General features: G+C 49.6%; 1 long non-coding RNA gene across 1 annotated transcript; it reads right to left on the bottom strand.

Annotated features, from left to right (window-relative positions):
* Nucleotides 1–2,230: 2,230 nt before the first annotated feature.
* LOC140399693 (uncharacterized) lies at nucleotides 2,231–5,527 on the bottom strand. The gene is made up of 2 exons (XR_011937786.1): nucleotides 4,986–5,527; nucleotides 2,231–2,555 (listed from the first exon to the last, which is right to left on the bottom strand). It is a non-coding gene; the product is annotated as an uncharacterized lncRNA (long non-coding RNA).
* Between the last annotated feature and the right edge of the window lie 409 nt (nucleotides 5,528–5,936).

Here is a 5,936-nt window from a genome sequence, read left to right as displayed (position 1 = left end):
GGCCGAAGGGCCTGTTCCTGTGCTGTACATTTCTTTGTTCTTGAAACTGTTTAAATGGCCATTTTTGCGGGGAAAGCACTATTAAAATCGGCTCTTTAAAGTAATTATTTTAAATAATCTTTTAAATAATCTGTGCTGACTGGAGGTCACTATTTAAATGTTCTCCCTTTAATGTAGTGCAGGGCACTATTTTAGTTTCTCTGTTGAGTGGAGAACACTTTTTCAATCATCTCTTTTGAATGTCGGACTGTATTTAAATGGACGCAGTTTAATGTAGGAAACTGTTTAATTGATTTATTTAATGTGTGGCATTGTTTAAATGACCTACATTGCTGCAGTAGTTTGTGTTTAATATTGTACATAGCTTAAATAGTCTCTGTTAAATTCAGGACACATTGGTAAATAAACTATTTCTAAAACGGCTATATTTTTAATGTTAGTTTTTTAATGTCCGCTTCATGTAGGACACTCATTCAAAGATCTTTTTAAAACTTCGTTCATGTGATGTGGGCACCGCCGTCTGTGCCATAATTTTCGGCCAATCCTCAATGTTGCAGCAGTTAATAGTCAACAACATTGCTGTGGGTCTGATGTCACATGTAGGCCGGACCAGGTAAAGGCGGCAGATTTCCTCCCGGAAGGACATTTGTGAACCAGATGGGTTTTTACGACAACAGACAATTGTTTCATGGTCACCATCAGATTTCAGTGAATTCAAATGTCACCATCTGCCATGGTGGGACTTGAACCTGCGTCCCCAGAGCATTACTAAGGGTCTCTGAGTCTTTCCTTAACTAGTCCAATGAAAATACCACTATGCCACCGCCTCCCCTCTACACCTATTCCTGATTCCTTTTGGCAGTAACCGAATCTCGTCCCCACCCTCTCTTTGCCTTCCGCACCCAGTGACAGTCATTCCCATCTCTCCGAATCCTTTCTAAACACACTGAAAATCTTCCTTAGCCGCTCATTCCCTCCCCACCCATTGAAATTATTTAAGTTCCCTTGACCCCCGTCACCACCGCTTTCCTATCCACTGAAACGTTTCCCAGCACCATCTGCACTCACTGGAAATTCCCCTCACTATTCTTCTCCCTCCGACCGTTCAAAATATCTTGGAGCAAGATCAATCCACCTGTGACGCATAAAACCTCTTCCCCTCCAGAGCGAATATCGTTCCGTCCACTAAAACCTTTCCCAGTCCTCTACCTTTGCGGTAACCTACAACCACGCATGGTGTTCGGAACCCCGTGCCCCCCCTCCCCCATGGCGACTAGAGACCCTTCACGGTGTCCTGAAGCCCTCCATGGCGCCGAGAGGTTCTTCACAGTGCCCTGAGCCCCTCCAGGGCGCCGAAAGAACCTTCACGGTTTCCTGAACCCCCCCATGGCGCCTAGAGACACTTCACGGTGCCCTGCCACCCCCATAGCGCCTGGAACCCTTCCCAGCGCCCAGCCCTCCTCCATGGCGCCAAGAGGCCCATAATGGTGCCCTGCACCCATCCTTGGCGCCTGGAAACCCTTAACGGTGCTCTACACCCCTCCAAAGCGCCCAGAGACCCGTGCCGATGCCCTGAACACCTCCATGGCACCTAGAGACCCTTCACGGTGCCCAGACCCCCTCCATGGCGCCTAGAGACCCTTCACGGTGCCCTGACCCCCTCCATGGCGCCCAGAGACCCTTCACGGTGTCCTGACCCCGTCCATGATGCCGAGAAACCCGCAACGGTGTTCTGAAACACTTTACGGCGCCTAGAAACCGTTAACGGTTCCCGGAAAACTTTTGTGGTCACCTGAAAACATCCGGGGTGCCGTGAAAAATGAAAGCAAACCTCAGCACCCACTCAACATTTCCTCCACACTCTGATCTCTTGCACCATCCCCTGAATTATGATCTCAGCTTCGGAATCACTTCACCATCCTCTTACTCACCCACTAAATCCCTCCCCTATTTTCTGAATCAATTGCCGAGCTCCAGAACCATTTCCATGGTTACCTTCTATCACTTCCAGACCCCCAGCTCGTTCTCCATAGCCCAGTACTTGAGACATCCTCACATGTAAGTGGTCAGAGAGCTGATATTGTGGCCCCCTATCTTATCTCAGACCATTTGCATCGACCTCCCCTCCCCTTTCTCTGGAATGTACACATCTGTTCCCAGCCTCAATTCAAACCGGACACCTTCGCTACAGACAGCCTGATCCTGAGGGTTAACAAGACATGAAGCAGTGACCAATGCAGTAAGTTTTATTTCTGATTACAGGCCATTATCCAGACAGCAGGAATACAAGGTCAGGTGTTAGAGGAGTGAAGTAATAAATTAGCCTGTTGTCCAGGAAAGAAGCTTCCATTCAGAGAGAACATGGAGATCCCGGGTTGATGGTCGCCCCTCACTGGATCATTCATCTTTACCTTCAATACCGTTTTGACCATTCATCTTTCGATAGAATTTTTTTTTTTTCCGGGAAAGGGGAACGTCAGGTATCATCTTCTCAGTGATTGGCACATCACTGAGTCTGGTCACGCCACTCGGCGGATGTTTTGAATGAAAACCCCCTAAAAGTAAAAGAAAACATGATGAAGGAATTAAATACGGGTTATTCAGCCTGATGGAGAACAATGAGAAAACAGAAAGCAGAATCTGTCAGCCTGACAGGGACACACTCGGCACAAAGCAGCAACATTAGGTTTGTTGTATATAATAATATTCCACAGTTTACAGCCTCCCACTCCAGAACTTGAAAAAGCCCACTCCGTCTCTCCATCTCTTGGTCTGTACAAACTCACTCCCTCCACCTCCTGGTCTGTACAAACTCACTCCCTCCACCTCCTGGTCTGTACAGACTCCCTCCCTCCCTCCACATCCTGGTCTGTACAAACTCACTCCCTCCACCTCCTGGTCTGTACAAACTCACGCCCTCCACCTCCTGGTCTGTACAAACTCACGCCCTCCACCTCCTGGTCTGTACAGACTCCCTCCACCTCCTGGTCTGTACAAACTCCGTCCCTACCTCCACCTCCTGGTCTGTACAGACTCCCTCTACCTCCTGGTCTGTACAAACTCACCGTCTCCCTCCAACTCCTGGTCTGTACAAACTCACTCCCTCCACCTCCTGGTCTGTACAAACTCCCTCCCTCCCTCCACCTCCTGGTCTGTACAGACTCCCTCCACCTCCTGGTCTGTACAAACTCCCTCCCTCCCTCCACCTCCTGGTCTGTACAAACTCACTCTCTCCACCTCCTGGTCTGTACAAACTCACCGTCTCCCTCCACCTCCTGGTCTGTACAAACTCCCTCCCTCCCGCCACCTCCTGGTCTGTACAAACTCCCTCCACCTCCTGGTCTGTACAAACTCCCTCCCTCCCTCCACCTCCTGGTCTGTAGAAACTCCCTCCCTCCACCTCCTGGTCTGTACAAACTCCCTCCCTCCACCTCCTGGACTGTACAAATACACCCCCTCCAACTTCTCGTCTGTACAAACTCCCTCCACCTCCTGGTCTGCACAAACTCACTCCCTCCACCTCCTGGTCAGTACAAACTCCCTCACTCCCTCTACCTCCTGGTATTGACAAACTCACTCCCTCCACCTCCTGGTCTGTACAAATTCAATCCCTCCACCTCCTGGTCTGTACAAATTCACTCTCTCCCTCCACCTCCTGGTCTGTACAAACCCACTCCCTCCCTCCTCCTCCTGGTCTGTACAAACGCACTCCCTCCACCTCCTGGTCTGTACAAACTCCCTCCCTCCACCTCCTGGTCTGTACAAACTCACTCCCTCCACCTACTGGTCTGTACAAACTCACTCCCTCCACCTCTTGGCCTGTACAAACTCCCTCCCTCCGCCTCCTGGTCTGTACAAACTCACTCCCTCCCTCCACCTTCTGGTCTGTACAAACTCACTCCTTGCCCCCACCTCCTGGTCTGTACAAACTCACTCCCTCCACCTCCTGGTCTGTACAAATTCACTCCATCCACCTCCTGGTCTGTACAAACTCCCTCCCTCCACCTCCTGGTCTGTACAAACTCCCTCCCTCCACCTCCTTGTCTGTACAAACTAACACCCTTCTCCTCCTGCTCTGTACAAACTCACACCCTCCACGTCCTGGTCTGTACAAACTAACTCCCTCCACCTCCTGGTCTGTACAAACTCACTCCCTCCCTCCACCTCCTGGTGTTTACAAACTCACCCACTCCACCTCCTGGTCTGTATAAACCCACTCCCCCCTCCTCCTCCTGGTCTGTACAAGTACACTGCCTCCCTCCACCTCCTGGTCTGTGCAAACTCCCTCCCTCCCTCCACCTCCTGGTGTTTACAAACTCACTCCCTCCACCTCATGGCCTGTACAAACTCACTCCCTCCTCCTGGTTCGTACAAACTCAGTCCCTCCACCTCCTGGTGTTTACAAACTCCCTCCCTCCAGCTCCTGGTCTGTACAAATTCACTCCGTCCCTCCACATCCTGTTCTGTACAAATTCACTCCGTCCCTCCACATCCTGGTCTGGACGAACTCCCACCCTCTCCCTCCTGTACCGAAGTACAGTGAAAATTAAATGGGGAGAAATGGCTGATGGAGATGCTGATCCTGTCCTCACACACAGTCCACATTCTCACAATCTGTAGCAGTGTCAGTGACCAGGAGCAGTAACTGAATTCTGCAATAAGGACAATGACAGAGTTTCCGGATCAATGATCCCACTTAGACCCAGCAACGTGCCCCGCTCAGTAACTTGTGGTTTCATTATTGATCCGTGTGGACCAGCTCACAAAACCAACAAGCCCCGCGAAACACTCCGATAGTGACTAAAATATCAGAGATTTACCAATGGAGATTGTTTATCCTGAATTCTTCAGTTTGTTTTAGAATCTCACAATCCACATCTCTTAACCTATCAAACTATTGCACACAAAGAAAATACAATCGCTTTAAAATTAATCTGCATGAACCCCAGCGGCTTTAGTGTTGGAGAACGTTGAGAGATTCTTACTTCCTTCCATAATATCTAGTCTCGCTCCAGTAGGATTGCTCTGAGTCAGCACGAGAAGTACAAGCACCAGGAACAGCGCTTTCTGCATCTTCACTGGGGTCTGTCAGAGTTACGGTCAGAATGCTGGTGTAGATCTGCTCTCTATCTAATCGCGGAGTGTTGCTGCTTTTATAATCCCACGAGCGGGCGTGTCTGCTTCCTGGTGATATCATTGGAAACTGTTTTCCTTAATGCTGCCTTATTTCCATGAATGTCACCTTTAGCAAAGCCAGATCCACACAGCTGTTTAGTTTAAAAATCTAAAGGGGAAAGCAGTGTACCTCGCTAGTGTTCCACATGATGTGTTCCTCTTGCTGACAGCCTCTCCCTCCGAAATGAAGCTGTGCTTAGAGTGCATATACAGACACAGTGCCTGTAAAATGTTCATCAAAACCCCTGAATTTGGACGAACGTCCTTTGTTGTGAAGGTTAATAGCACATCTGTATCTCAGATCCTGTCTCGTTGTCTACGGCCATCTTCAGATCCCTATCCACATGTAGGTCCGGACACTGTATCCCAGCACTCTTCAGACCGGAGACATTATTTCCGTGTAGTCTCTCCCTATCACTCTTGTCAAAATGCATCACGTCACAACGAAGGAAAACAAGAGCAAAGCAAATTACAGCACAAGAGCAGGCCCTTCGGCCCTTCAAGACTGCAGCCACTTTGCTGCCCGTCTGAAAGGCGCTTCTGTGGCCGCGAAAGGACTCCAGGTTGGTAGTTTGCCTCCCTGATGCCAAAGTCCTGGACGTCTCTGAGCGGCTGCAGAGCACTTCAAACGGAAGAAATCAGACAGAGGTCTTTGTCCACATTGGCAGGAATGACATAGGAGAAGGAGTAGCGAGGTCCTGTAACCGCAATTTACGCAGCTCGGTGCAAGGTTAAAAAGCAAATCCTCTAGGGTTGTAATC

The sequence above is a fragment of the Scyliorhinus torazame genome, chromosome 23 (assembly GCF_047496885.1).
Source record: "Scyliorhinus torazame isolate Kashiwa2021f chromosome 23, sScyTor2.1, whole genome shotgun sequence".
Taxonomy (NCBI): Eukaryota; Metazoa; Chordata; class Chondrichthyes; order Carcharhiniformes; family Scyliorhinidae; genus Scyliorhinus; species Scyliorhinus torazame.
The sequence above is the reverse complement of the archived record's forward strand: the minus strand, read 5'-3'. Positions and strand labels throughout refer to the sequence as shown.